The sequence below is a fragment of the Leuciscus leuciscus genome (assembly GCF_965113295.1).
Source record: "Leuciscus leuciscus genome assembly, chromosome: 21".
In the NCBI taxonomy this organism is placed as follows: Eukaryota; Metazoa; Chordata; class Actinopteri; order Cypriniformes; family Leuciscidae; genus Leuciscus; species Leuciscus leuciscus.
Genome location: NC_138745.1, coordinates 14,603,880 through 14,619,978, shown reverse-complemented (window position 1 = coordinate 14,619,978; position 16,099 = coordinate 14,603,880). Strand labels below are relative to the sequence as shown.

At 37.0% G+C, this 16,099-nt stretch overlaps 1 protein-coding gene and 1 long non-coding RNA gene across 7 annotated transcripts in view; both read right to left on the bottom strand.

Moving 5' to 3' along the window:
* Nucleotides 1-16,099, bottom strand: part of plxdc1 (plexin domain containing 1) — a 551,383-nt gene that overhangs the window by 475,358 nt on the left and 59,926 nt on the right. The gene's annotated exons all lie outside the window — the stretch shown is intronic.
* On the bottom strand, nt 2,995-4,108 carry LOC309485892. Of its 2 annotated transcripts, none has more exons than XR_014201312.1 (3): nt 3,552-4,108; nt 3,333-3,420; nt 2,995-3,282 (listed from the first exon to the last, which is right to left on the bottom strand). It is a non-coding gene; the product is annotated as an uncharacterized lncRNA (long non-coding RNA). The 2 variants fall into 2 exon arrangements; XR_014201313.1 differs by having other exon boundaries at nt 3,333-3,376.

Below are 16,099 nucleotides of genomic sequence, written 5' to 3'. Positions count from 1 at the left end.
AGAAGTCGTTCACAGCCATGTTCACTCCGGTGTTTCGCTCGATGGTTTTTGTTTTCGCATCATATGTGTGTTTACAGTGGAAGTTAGATGCGGCTGAGCATGCGCATAACACACGCCATAACCAAACATTATGTGATTGGCTTACGGGTAACCAATGATTTTAAACTTCAGACAAGCGCCCCCCCGCGAGAGAGAAAACACTTCTCTATTATGCCATTCCAGACTCTGTCTACGAAGCAAAGCGAAGTAGCAGAGTTTGGTATTACCAGGCTAGTGTATCTTTACCTTATTTGTGTTCTACTTATTGAATTAGTGTTTATCTCTTTAGTCTCTTTGATTACACTCTATGATTGATACTTAAAAGGCAGAAGTGAGTGTTAACTTCTATGATCATTCATTGGATGGCTTAATTCATCTGTAAAAATAATTGATTTCTTTATTTGTGGGGTTAGTGATGGCAAAATGAGGCTTCCTGAACCACTGAGACCTCGCAGCCCATTGCTTCACCCAAAGGTTCATTACTCGAAGCTTCATTCAGCATTGCTCACTAGTGATACCTAGCTACTGTGCAAAGAAATAGCAGACAAATTAATTAATTTTGAACCAATGACCTGAGCAGACATTTTTCCATTGCCTGGGTATAAAATAAAATATGCATCTTTCTCTGTCTGAATTTACTTGTGCAGAGACAACTGTCACACACACACAATTAATTAATTATTCATAAATTGTTTGGATAGTGACAGTATGAACAGCAAAAGTGACACAGTGTTCAAGTGCAGTGCTTATGGTGGAGGGAGTGTAATAAAGTAAACTGCAACAGAATAGTCTGGGGTGGGAAAGGTTAAGAATTGTTTATAGGGGGTTTTGTGCAGTGAACTGTTACTAGTTTTAGTGCAGTGTTGTGCTTATGGGACTGGGGATATAGAGGAGCAAACTGCAAAACTGCAGTTTGGGGTGGGTGAAGGAAGGATTACAATAGATTTTTATTGAGAAACAGAATTTTTTCAAGTGTGTTGGGGTTTAGACGATTCCTCTTCTTGGACAAAACCTCTCCAGCCAGAGGATGCAGGGGAACATACAAATGCCAGTGCCAGCTGGTATACATGAGGACACTGATGCTTCTGTTGAGCCCAGACAGGGGAGGATTTCCTCTTTCTTGCTGGCTCCATTACCAGGAAAAAGGAAGAGGTCACAAAAAGCAAACAAATCAAAAAGGGCAAGCCAAATCAAAAAAGCAGTCCAGTCCAGATCCAAAAATCCAAAGCAATCCAAATAATCTTATCTAATTAATATAACAATACTATAATATAGCTAGGCCTACTATAATTAATAATAACAATATACTATAAGTATTCTAACCTGATATAATGTAATAATATACAGCCCTAACACATATATGACACAATAATGACAATGGGAGTTCTCTAACTCTCTGATCACTACTACAACTGCTTCTACTACTCCTGACGACACCCACAAGGTGGCACGAGTTTCGAACCCCCTTGATCCGGAAGCGACACTCAGACCGAACTGATGACGTATCCACACAAACCGAGGCCTCGTTTGTCATTAGTCACGTGATTTTCACGTTAACAACACAAGCCTCGAATCGCGGCTTCATCTGGCACGCCCATTTTTTTCTTGACACAAGCTCTGACGCCTCGGTTCAAATGTCACATCACTAGGGTTAGTAGTGCAATTTATTTTGAATTGGACTTTTTCTCCTGTTTATTTTAGCAAGGGAGTTAGCTTATTTTGCTGTACTTTTCTTTTCTTTTAGTTTAAGTAGTTTGATTAATAAGGAATTAGACTGATAATGTTTGTTGTTTTGGCAATAGGTTGGTTTCACGTGACGTCACGCTGCTGCATAGCGAGAGCGCGAAATTCAGATGGAGGGCAGGAAGTGAAATAGCTGCGGATCTGGGGCCTCATGTACAAAGACTTGCGTTGAATTCATACTAAAACATTGCGTACGGACAAAGCTGTAAATGTGCGTACGCACAAAAAAACCCAGATGTATGAATCTCTGCGTACGATGGATCCCACGCATATTCTCTTTGTACATCCCAGTTAATGTAAAATTGAGCCCCACCCAGTCTCCTCCCTTAATTAAATTAATTTAAATATGGTAATGAGTCCACTTTGGCAAAAGAAAGCAGTAAGAAAATGGCGGCAAGAAACGAAACTTTACAGAGAGTGAATTGGAGGTGCTACTATCGGAGGTAGAAACGGAAAAAAAAAATGTATTTGGAACTTTGTCCTCCGGAATTAATAACAAAAGGAAAAAATATGAGTGGGAGAGTTTGGCTGATGCCGTCAATGCGGTGGGATCTGAAAGTCGCACTGTAGAGTAGATTGAGTACAGTTGAGACACTTTTTGCGTTTTGATTTTTTCACACAAAAATAGACACTGAAAAGAAGTGAATTTCCACATGACACGCCACATGACATTTCATTACCTTGTAGACTAAGATAGTATCAATCAATAATACCCACAAGTAGTTTATATTTTCCACAATTAGCTCATAAAAATAAGGTGCTTATTGTCTCAGCTTTGTCTCAACTGTACCCATATCATGTGGTACAGTTGAGACAGTGCATGGTACAGTTGAGACACCCCATTTTTAATGATGTGAAGGTAACTAACCATTCATTGTAAATAAATAAAAAAATAAAGACAAATAAAGAAAATAACAATTGGGCAACATTTTTGTTTATTCATCCATTTATATTCATTCATTTTATTTAAATTAGCACTGGTTAAAATGTATAAAGCAGGAACAAGATATGTAACAATATTTATTAATAATACACAGTTTAAATATCACAAATATCACATTTTATTTTCATTTGCATCCTATGCTGACTAATAACGGCGTTTAAACTGTTATCATAACACTGAACAACTAAACAATGTGTTTCCTAATAGAACTCTATCGGGGGTACAGTAGATATGTGTCTCAACTATCCCCCGCTGGCCACCTCGCACATTTCTATGAGGCGCCACGTAGGATTTAAATCAAACTTCGCTTATCAATACATACATAACACACGTGCATATACACCTATAAATTACTCGCATATACATGTATACTATTGGATGTTCAAAATACATATATGAAATACACGTGCACACTAATATGAAATCCATACCAATACATATTATGTTAGTCATGAATGCATATACACTTGTGAATAACTTGCATATACATATAAACTTGACGCACGCATACACCTATAAATACTCGCATATACATATAAACTTCCATGCATATACACCTATAAACACTCACACATACATAGGCCTATAAACTTCCATGCATATACACCTATAAACACTCGCACATTCATATAAACTTCCATGCATATACACCTATAAACACTCGCACATACATATAAACTTCCATGCATATACACCTATAAACACTCGCACATACATATAAACTTCCATGCATACACCTATAAACACTCGCACATACATATACACTCGCTGCATGCAGACACACCTATAAACACTCGCACATACATATAAACTTCCATGCATACACCTATAAACACTCGCACATACATATAAACTCGATGCGCGCATACACATCCATAAAACACTCGCGCATACATAACGTGGATGTGTGCTTTGTGTATATATGTATATGCGAGTGATTTCATATGTGTATGTGCGTGAACTTTTCAGTGCAAACGGAAGGCATCTCAGTGTAACCGGAAGGCATTTCAGTGTAAAAGGAAGGCATTTCAGTGTAACCGGAAGTCATTTCAGTGTAAAAGTAATTTGTGTCATTTTGATAGTTTGTTTTCCAATTTGAAATGAAATAAGCATAAACGAGAAAACGGCCCCTTTATTCGTTTTTTCGTAAAAAAAAAAAAAAAAACGAAAAAAACGAGATTTCGGCTTGATTTTTCGTTTTTTAGTTCACAGGCAAAAAACAAATAAATTACTTCAAAATTCGTTTTCCACATGTGGGCGGCCTGACACGCCCCCTTCCGCCGATTGGTCAAGCAAGTCTGAGCATGTGACGTCATCAGTTGTCGCTCGGGTCTGTTCTACAAAATAATAGTCCTCTACTATGGCTACAGATTCTTAAACTGTACAAGGGCAGGTCCTATTGGGCTTTCTTCTGTGCAACTTTACGCGTTTCACAGAAATTGGGACATTCTACCAGAAACGTACATTTCCACTTTAAAAAATCTTGGGGAAAAAAATATATTTTTCTTAAATCTGAACGTTGAGACATATGGAGGACATGTTAAACTATGAGAAACACATATCATCCCATCTCAGCATGTTTTTATGATTAAATAAAATACATTTTTATACGCATTTCACCCCTAAAATGTCAGGCCCTGTCACAGACAAATTTGTATATGTTAGAATGGTTTCCTAATGAATTTCTTTGATACAGATAGCATTTTCTTATTGATCACATGTCCCTGATTGTATCTAACATGGTTTTATAATTCCTTTAAGAAGTATAAGTAACTTTTCGGTCAACTGTAGTACACAAAATCACAGAATACCCGCAGGCACTCATATAGTTGTAAAATAACTACCTTTACATAGGAGATTTTTATAAAAACATAGTAGTGGATATATACCCCCACCTTCATCTACACAGTTAAAGAGATTAATTAATTAATATTTCCTCAAATAGTACACTTTTATCATAATTTCCTGTGTGACAGGACTGACCATGGCGTGACAGGACTGACGGTACTGTGACAGGACTGACTTTATGGATTTTGATGATGCAGAAAAAGTTATGTTTTGTGTTCTTTATTTAAGTTTTGATTGGCATTTCTTTTTTAAATTATTATTATAATTTTAATGTTAAAGTAATATTAGACTATGGTAAAATTCAGCCAAGGACATACATAATATTGCCAAAAGTATTGGGACAGCCCTCCAAATAATTGAATTTAGGTGTTTAAATCACTTCCATGGCCACAGTTGTATAAAAATCAAGCACCTTGGCCTTCATTTTACTATTGCATGCGTTAAATACATAACATATGCAATAAATGTAATAAAAAAGAACAATAACATTAATTTGTAAGGCCGTGTCACACAGGAATGTGACAGGGCCTGATGTGACAGGGCCTGACGGTTGGCCATTGTAAACTGCCATTACTCAGCCTGCTAGCATGCTAGCATAAAAACTGTTAACATGCAAGCAAGGAATTTCAATAACCTTTTTAGACATGTTTTGGATTTAAAACATTTTCATTATTTTCTGGAATGTTTAACCGTGACAGGGCCTGACCCTTTAGCTCGTCTTCCTAAAAAAAACATACAAAAACAAGCTTAAAATCATACAATTCAATGAAACAATTCAGCCTTAATCAATGTAAGCTTCACCTGGGTCAAATGATGTCACTTCCTCTGAGTGATACCCTTAAAGGTGTATTTCACACATTTTATGTAGAGTTTTATGTAAACGTGACAGGACTGACCAAAACATGGGGACAGTTGTAAAATAGAATTTATTTGTAGAATTTATATATAATTTTATGTTTTTGATCAGTTGATGTGAATGATAACAGCTTAAACTTGTTATTGATGAGTTTTTTTTTTTTTTTTTTAAATAACAGTTTGTAGCATAACAAAACTATGAAAGCTGTAGCTCCAATTTGGCTGAGGACAAGGGCATGGACATGATTTGTAATTTTCAAAAGTGTTTTTAATAAAGAAAAAAATATCTGAGAACCTAATGAATGACATATTCCTTTAAGTGAAAGTGAAAGTGAAAGTGACACGTGATGGCCAAGTATGGTAACCCATACTTGGAATTTGACCTCTGCATTTAACCCATCCAAGTTAATGCACACACATTAGGAGCAGAGTAGTGAGTAGTTAACACACAGACACTGCAAACGTGGATACACACACCCAGAGCAGCGGGCAGCCTTTTGTGTGGCGCCCGGGGAGCGATTAGGGGTTAGGTGCCTTGCTCAAGGGCACCTCAGTCATTTCCCACCGGTTCTGGAATCGAACCAGCAACCTTTGGGTTACCAGTTCAACTCCCTAACCACTAGGCCATGACTGCCCCTTTACAGAACAACTCACAGAAATCAACTATGAGCCAGTTTTAGACATTTTTGGATGAAATACTTTTTTATTCACTGTAACAATTCAAGGACAGATAATGTACGTTTCTGGTAGAATGTCCCCTTTACATCAGAGATATTAATTATTAGTCTGCCACCAGCCTGTTTTATTTAGCTCTGCGGAGTTAAATCTGTGTGGTGAAGCTGCGCTTGACAGCGCCGAGCGGGAGAGGCTCACTGACCAACAGTCAGCAGTCAGAACTTTTCTTTTAGACGCTCCGTTTTGACACGGGATGGTGATTGCAAATACTGTAATGCCAATCGGCTGAGGGTGGGTACCGATGATGGTGAAATACAGTTTTACTGAAACTGTAATCATATCCGCGACCCGCGAGAATGAGACAGATGATTGACAGGACGATAGCGAAGGCAATTAAAGGTGCTAGATATAACTTCTGTTAACAAATAAATCAATAAAAAAAGTGTTTAATATAAGTGACTTTGTCTTTGTTTTATTGTTTTTGTTGTTTTTAATCAAATAATTGTGAACCACAAACTGAGCCTTCGTTTTAAAGGGCAATTTCCAAATATATTTATTTGTTATAATATGGGTATTTTATAATACTGCATAAATAAAAACAAACACACGTAATATGTATGCCTATAGGCTAAACACCACAGTTTTTCGTTTTTGTTTGTGTGAACTTTTATCCCCAACCATATTTCTTCATGGGCTCCACTCCAGGGGTCACATCAGCACCCCTATTTCCCATGGTACTAACTGTAATTAACAGTATGCTGACCCAGTTTATATGTAAAATCTTTGGTATATGTGATCTATATGTAATATCTAAAAACACTTTACAGTGTGATGGAAATAAACTTTTCTTAAAGCATGTTGTATCACCACAGAATTATTGGCACCCTTCTATCTGTGTTGTATACTGTAATAGACAATTGTCCTGCAAAATGATGAGGTTTTTTTGTAAGAAAAACATTGCGAGCAAATGTCGAATTCTTGTTTGAAATATAAATCAACAACGTAAGAGGCTTTAGGCTTTTTTTTTTTTTTACGAAAAAAACGAATAAAGGGGCCGTTTTCGTTTATGCTTATTTCATTTCAAATTGGAAAACAAACTATCAAAAAGGCAGGTTAATTCCGTGTACGCACAAATGCCTTCCTTTTACACTGAAAAGTTCACGCACATCCACATATGAAATCACTCGCATATGTATATATACACAAAGCATGCATCCACATTTTATTTTGTATATGCACGAGTGTTTTATGGATGTGTATGCGCGCATCGAGTTTATATGTAAGTGCGAGTGTTTATAGGTGTATATGCATGGAAGTTTATATGTATATATGCGAGTGTTTATAGGTGTATATGCATGGAAGTTTATATGTATGTGCGAGTGTTTATAGGTGTATATGCATGGAAGTTTATATGTATGTGCGAGTGTTTATAGGTGTATATGCATGGAAGTTTATATGTATGTGCGAGTGTTTATAGGTGTATATGCATGGAAGTTTATATGTGCGAGTGTTTATAGGTGTATATGCATGGAAGTTTATATATGCGAGTATTTATAGGTGTATGCGTGCGTCAAGTTTATATGTAAGTTATTCACAAGTGTATGCATTCATTACTAACATAATATGTATTGGTATGGATTTCATATTAGTGTGCACGTGTATTTCATATATTTTGAACATCCAATAGTATACATGTATATGCGAGTAATTTATAGGTGTATATGCACGTGTGTTATGTATGTATTGATAAGCGAAGTTTGATTTAAATCCTACGTGGCGCCTCATACATTTCTCTAGATTTTGCAATTACCTTGCATGACACAATACCATGAAATACAGAATAACGTTTGTGGTGATACCAGTTACGTTTAACAGTCACATAAGGATAAGCTATTCATTGTGGAGAGTGCATGGTGAAGTGAACGTCATATCTTAGAAAAAAAAACTTTCCCCGATATCTTCGGATCGGAGATGCGTCCGTTGTTCAAATTTCCCACGATCAAAGAGGACACTAATACGCACGTGCACAGCAAAACTTGTGCTTGCTGCGAACGCAAGTTATTTAAGGTGTCTCAACTGTACACATGTCTCAACTGTACACAGTCTACCCTAAATGACCTTAAAAAGAAATGGTCTGATATAAAGGTGGACATTACACCAAAGCTGCCATTGCCGACTAAGGGTTGTATCAATTTGCATATGCTTTTATATGTTCTTACTTAATTGCAAAATTGATAGAATATTCCCATAATGTCAATTATTTTATAAATTGCAAATTAATAGCAATGCTTCCCACAGGTGGTGGTGCGATAGACTTGTAGAACAATTCGTTGTGTAATGTTTGCAACTTCACTTCATTGCCTGTAAGAGTCGCCAACGGACAAAAACAATGAGAAATGTACGTACGCCAGACATGAAATTGGCGTGGAGGAACGCACATTCTCGCGTTAATTTCACTGTTAGTACATACGACCGTAAGCGTGAAAGCTGGCGTACGCAACGTTTTTGTGCGTACGCAAGATTGATACATGAGGCCCCTGCCGTCTGAAAAAATGCCCATGTTATGTGTAGTTTACGGCTGATCCAATCGTTCTAATCGAGAAAAGGGAAAGGGTTTTTATAGAGTACCGAAGATTGTCACTCATAAAGGTGAGAAATGTAAAAAGCTCACAGAACAACGCCGTAAAAAGTGGATTTTTAACGTAAGTTACGTCTGCGGTCAGGAGGAGCAGAGTCTGTTAATGTCTGTGTCTACAACGACCACTTCGTCGGAGGTATGTTAGCTAGCCAACGTGTTTGTTTTTTGTGTCTGTGTTTATATAGCATTAGGTTGTCGTTAAATGCTCATTTACTTAGGTCTCGTTTACACTGTAAGTGAAATGTGACCCAATCCCGATTTTTTGCTCATATATGACACAGACCCGATGTGTTCTATGACAGTGTAAACAGGAAAAAAACGCATGCATTCGGATATTTCGAGATCGGTTTCAAGCCTCATTCATATGTGGAAATAAATCGGATATGTGCCAATGCGACTGTCATGTAAACAGGCAGATCGGATTTTCTGAGGCATTACGTTAAGCAACGTCTCCGCGGTTAAAGCCAATATTTAAACACAATATGCTCCCACCAGTCCTGAGATCTCTCTCACACACAGTAACTGAAGCATATGTGCAATGATGCCACTTTTCATCCTCCTCCGCCTCATAATCATGGTGATGTTTGGCGAACTTCGCATACATCGCAGAGCTAGGATCAAGCATATTTCGCGTCCGCCCATCTGTGCAAGATAATTTAACCCTTTAAGCATGCGTGATGTTTCAGATAGTATGGCAAGTGTAAACACATGAATCGGATATGGGTCAGAGTTGAAAGAACGTGTAAACGGATGGTCAAAAAAAAATCGGATAAAGGTACAATATGGACATTCCGCAACGGTTGTATTCTCCGTGTTTACTTCCTGCTCTCCATCTGAAATCGCCCGCCTTCGCGCGTCATCATAATCACGTAACTGAAACCCAGCTATACCCCCTTCTGAATCTGATACCCCTCTTTTTCTTTTGCTTGATTTGTAAAAAAAAAAACCTTCTTTCTTTCATGAAATATAATGTGGTTATTTGCATTGTTGTGAAACAATTCTGGGTCTGGAGATGGGGTGACTTCATGCTGTTGCACACTCATTTCACCACCATCCATTTTTGCTCCCCTAGACCAAGAAATCAAGAAATCATAACATAGGTAAATATAGGAGGATGACATCAAAGTAATTTGCGCTATGTAAGTAATTAGGGCAGATTTGACATTGCATGCCTGAGTTCCAGCAACTTCCTATTACGTTGCATAATAGCATGCTTTAGCTTAAAACTTAGCTAAGTGTTGCTAGCATGTTTCTAGCATGTTGCTAGCCTGTTTAGTACTTGTTGGCAATTTTTAATATGTTGTTATTAGTTCATAACAGTGTTGAACATGTCCCTTCCTGTTGCCAGCTGATTTTTCAAAAAACCTACATTTAAACTAAAATAACCAACTTCCTGTTGGTCAGTTAATGAATGTAAATTAGAAAGTTATCCGGCTATACCTTGTCAAAAGGTGGCGCTACAGAGCTCCCTCTCCACACCCGTTTCTAAGGCTTTGCCCATGTTTACTGGCCGACAACTCCAATGTGTGTATAGAGTTTCATGCAATTTGAAGCATGCTTCAAGAGTCTCAAAAACACCCAAAAAGAATATTAAAGTTTGACATGTTGCCATGGCAACAGTAATTAAGATATCAAGAATCTTTTCGCAGGTCTACATCTACCTTGTCTTGACATTTATACTGATGAATTTTGAAGCAAATCGGGTATAAAGAACTAGCTCCATTCTGTCACCTTATGGAGTTTGCACAGTAAAATCTCCAGTGTTGAAATCCTGGTGTTAAGGACTTTTAGAGTAAAGAGTTAATTTTCTGGTGTTGAATTTCAAGGGATTAACACTGATAGTGTAAACCGCACCCTCTGGCTGCTGAAAAAATGTGGAGTTAAATTAATAACACAGAGAGAGTGTAATTAGTTACATCCGGGACATTTACGCGCTGGACCAAACAAGCTGAAACTTTTTTCAAAGACGCCATTTTCTTTGACTCGTGATGCAAGGCATACGAGGAGGGAAAACGCATAAATTAAGTGTTTTATCACATTTATACATGCATTTTATAACCTCATATTGATTTATAACAATATGTATATGCTGTGCACAGCTAAACCGCTCTCAGAGGGGCATTTTCCATGACGCGCGAAGCGGAGCAGACCAGGATGATGTGGCTTTTTAACAGGGAAACGACGAAAGTAAGTGTTTTAACTAATTTACAATATGTATTTTATAACATATTGATTTATAGCGATATTTTAATGCTCTGCGTGCTTAAACGAGCTGAAACTTTTTTCAAAGGTGACATCTTTGACTCAATACGGAGCTGACGATGAGGAGGTTTGCTTGTAACGTTAACAGGGGAAACACCGTAAGTAAGTGTTTTTAACCTAATTTACAACATGTATTGCATGGCATTATATTGTTTTGTAACGATATTTATGTGATGTGCGCGCTTAAACCTTTCTCACACACTAGGCCCTCCATCTTCTTTGACTCGTGACGCAGTGCAGACACGGAGTTTGCTTTTAACAGTGAAAACACTGAGTAAGTATTTCAACTTATTTACAATATGTGTTTTATAATGTTATATTGTTTTATGATAATATTTGTGACGCTCAAATATCATAAAGTAGCCTATGCATTTATCCTCAAACTATCTTTTACTCTCGTTTGCCAGCACACCTAGCATATAACGTTAACTGAAAAACAGAAGAACAACTCCACAAACTGCGGACCGACAATGCACGTGAAATTGTCACTTTATTTCCTTATTTGGAGGACCAATTTTCTTAAAATTGGTAAGTAATTCTTTCAGATTAAATATTTATGCAAAATGTATTTATCAGATTTACTTTTGGTTGATGTTTGGATATGCTTTCATGTTTAAATGTATTGATTTTGCTATTTGTGTTTGCTAGGAGAATTTCTATGATGCACCAAGTGGCTAAGGGTAGCAGGCTGGGTATTTAAAGAACCTGGTGATGGTAAGATTTAACAGATAACATACATGTATGAGAGAATCATGGGCACAAACATAAAAAATAATCATTGCTTTGTTGCTATTTGGTAGATTTTCTGTGTTTCATAACACTCATTTTGAATTTGTCCAGTCAAATTATTATTATTTTTTTATTTTTTATTTTTTTATATTATACTTAAAATGAGTTTTCAAACCTTTTCATGATTTGACAGGTATATGTTTTCTTGCTGTTTAATTTTAGACTCAACTGATTGGGAAAAATCTGACCTGCCCCAAACATCACAAAGCCACAACAACGGAGCAAAGATTCTTCCGGCAGCTGATAATTTTGTGAGATTTCTTAAGGTGCGTGTCTTAATTTATTCTTAAAGGGTTAGTTCACCCACAAATGGAAATTCTGCCATTAATTACTCACCCTCATGTCGTTCCAAACATGTAAGACTTTCTTTCATCTTCACAACACAAATGAAGATATTTTTAATGAAATCTGAGAGGTTCCTGTCCCTCGATTGACAGTCCACGCAACTACCACTTTCAAGCCCCAGAAAGGTAGAAAGGTACATCATTTAAGTACTCCATGCGACTCCAGTGGTTTAACATACATTTTATTAAACTACGCAAGTGCTGTGTTTGCAGCAAAAAAAAAACATTTACCACTTAATTTATAAAATATTAATTTGCATTCATGAGAACATTACAACTCGTGTATGTTGTTAATGCGAGAGCAGATGTTGTTGTGTGATTGTGCATTGAAGATTAATATTTTGTAAATAAAGTTGAGTTAAAATTGTCGTAAAAAAGTCGTAAAATTGAGGTCAAACCACTGGAGTCACATGGATTACTTGTGATTTCCTTTATACCTTTCCGTGGCATTGGAAGTGGTAGCTGAATAGGCTGTCGATCAAGGGACAGAAATCTCTTAGATTTCATTAAAAATATAATTAAGTGTTCCAAAGATGGGCAAAACTCTTACTGGTTTGGAACAACATAAGGATGAATAATTAATGACAGAATACATTTTTTTGGATGAATAAAGTCTTTAATTTACTTGGAAATCAGTAAATTCAAGTCTTAATCTTACCAAAATAGTTTCTTGTTTGAGTCACGAAAGTCTAAGATGGTTGAACTTTTTCCACCATAAACTTGCTGTATTTATAAAACACAAATTGTATTGATTGTAATTGGTCTGGTTTTGTGTTGTCTAGGGAACCAGCACTCCAGGATTTTTCGAGAAAGTTGGATCTGCACAGCCTTTCCTTCTCTGTGAAACAACTATGCACTGAACTTTACTGTTAGCAACTGGACACAACTGATCCACTCATATTCTGCAACTGTTTTTCATCTGTTGACTCATGCACTGCTGTACTGTTGCAAAGTTGAAGGTACTTAATCAACTTCACTGACACCGAGCTTGCATTCACTGACATGTACAGGACTTGAGGTATTACAGACCATTTGAATAAGCAGCTTTCATATAATTCTGGTGACAGAAATGGCTATATTGTGCCTTCATCATTTATTTTAAAAAGTTAACCTATGATGTAAAGGGGCTTGTTAGTTAATAAACTAGTTTGTTAAAACAACTGTTTGCATTTTGCCTTTATTTTTAACTTTACAATGAACAGAATTCTACTATGATCCCAGACTGAGTTTACAATTTAACTTTCTGGATTGTTTTGAAATAAAGGTTTGAAAGAGTAATATATAGTGATGTGTTTATTTCAAATTTAATTTATTCTTTTCAGATTAAATTGTGAGTTTATTTTACAGTTCTTTAAAGTGGCAGATGCAGAACACTAATAAGAAAAACTGGTAACTCCCTTAGTGTTTTTATTTGTAAAAATGTGTTTTATCAACACCAGGATAGTGTAATATTTGACTCCTATAAGGTTGAAAAGATTGTGATTTCCATTTTTTTTTAAAGTGTTAGGTCAACACCAGAACAGTGCAGAATTTTAACTGCACCCAGCTCTGTAACAGTGTTGTTGTTCTGTGCATTGGTGTTACTATTTCACTCTCTTAGTATTTTACCGACACAGTGTTACAATAGGCAACACTTTTGAAAGTGTTGAACTAACACTTTGTGGGTGGTTCCCATACACTTTTAAAGTGTTGAAATGAACTCTATTGGTGTTGATTTCCGGATTTCAAATTTACTGTGTGGGTTCCTCTCCACTGTCACCTCTGTCTTGTGGACACTTAATATTCAACAATACTGCAACGCAACCTCTAATTTTCCGAATTCATTATTGCCTTTGGCATTTACAGAGATGTCATCTGCCAAGCCTTTCCCGATCGCCGGGAAGAACTTGATTTATACTTGATGGCAATGATGGCAGACTTTAATCAACGGTATGGGGGCACATTCTTTTATGAATATCACAGATCATTCTCCGCAAAATCGGCCTCTTTCATCACGCTAACTAACACTAAATAAGACTGGTCTGTTACAGACACTGAACTGCTGATTCGTCATTTTGGCGGCCAAAAAACTAGCTCTCACGGACACTACACGGTCGCTGTCCACGTTGCTGAATCTGTAAACGCCACTTTTGATGCTAAAGGCCACCCTTTTCAATGGCACTTCAATGAATCTGACTGCACATTCTCTAAATGCAAATTTTCACATGTTTGAAGCTTCTGCAAGGACCCACACCCAAAATCTGTTTGCCCATGACGTATGAGGCCTTTGAACAGAGAGAAAGCCCCTCATCAGAAAAAATCTTCTCCCCCCGATTCCATATTCGTAGATTAATTAATTACTGGACTGTCCCAAGGGTTTCGGGTGGGCACTCTTTCTCCACTATCTACTTCATACTGTATGTAGCCAAAAATGTGCAATCAGCTTTTGGTGAACCTGATGTGGTTTCTGTTTTGCTAAAGAAAGAAGTCAATAAAGGTTACATAATCAGCCATTTCAATTCCCCTCCTTTTTCTCCCATCTGCATTAATTGCCTTGGCGTAGCTACTCGATTAATTCGATTCATTCATTGCTATAGGAGAGGAAGAATTTTCTAAACTTGTTAAATCATCTAAATCGACAATATGTATGTTAGACCCTCTATATCTCCCACCAAGCTACTGAAAGAGATGCCTTCCAGAGATCATAGATCATCTTCTTAATATCATTAATTCATTTTTGTCATTAGGATACGTACCAAAAAGTTTTAAGCTGGCTATGATTAAACTGCTTGTTAGAAAACCGCAACTTGATTGTACAGAATTAGTCAATTACAGGCCGATCTCGAATCTACCTTTTCTGTCAAAGATTCTAGAAAAGGCGGTATTCTCACAACTATGTTCCTTTTTTAAAAAGAAATGATATCTGTGAGGATTTTCAGTCAGGATTTAGACCATACCATAGTACTGAGACTGCTCTCGTTAGAGTAACAAATGATTTGCTCTTATCATCTGATCGTGGTTGTATCTCGCTATTAGTGTTACTCGATCTTAGTGCTGCATTTGATACTATTGACCACAACATTCTTTTAAATAGACTCGGAAATTATGTTGGCATTAGTGGAATTGCATTAGCATGGTTTAAATCATACTTATCTGACCATTATCAGTTTGTGGCAGTAAACGAAGAGATGTCTCATCGATCACAAGTTCAGTATGGCGTACCACAAGGCTCAGTACTAGGACCGTTGCTGTTCACTCTGTACATGCTACCCTTGGGAGATATCATTAGGAAGCATGGAATTAGTTTTCACTGTTATGCTGATGATACTCAGCTGTGTATTTTTTCACGCCCTGACGAAACTTACCAATTCACAAAATTAACGGAATGCATAGCTGATATAAAAAATTGGATGACTAGTAATTTCCTACTACTTAATTCTGAAAAAACCGAGATTCTAATTATTGGACAAAAAAACGTCCTCACGTAATAACCTGTCTAACACTTGATGGCTGCTCTGTCAAGTCTTCGTCGTCGGTTAGGAACCTGGGTGTGCTCTTTGATACCAATCTTTCATTTGAAAGTCACGTGTCTAATATATGTAAAACCACATTTTTCCATTTAAAAATATATCTAAATTACGTCATATGCTCTCATTGACAAATGCAGAACAATTAGTTCATGCGTTCATGATATCAAGGCTAGATTATTGTAATGTTCTTATGGGTGGTTGCCCTGCACGCTTAATAAACAAATTACAGCTGGTCCAAAACGCAGCAGTTCAAGTTCTTACCAGAACCAGGAAGTATCACCATATTAGCCCCGTTCTGTCAACACTGCATCGGCTCCCTATTAAACATCGTATAAATTTTCAAATATTGCTGATTACTTACAAAGCACTAAATGGTTTAGCGCCGCAGTACTTGAGCGAGCTCTTAATGCATTATAGTCCTTCATGTCTATTGCGATCTCAAAATTCCGGCCAG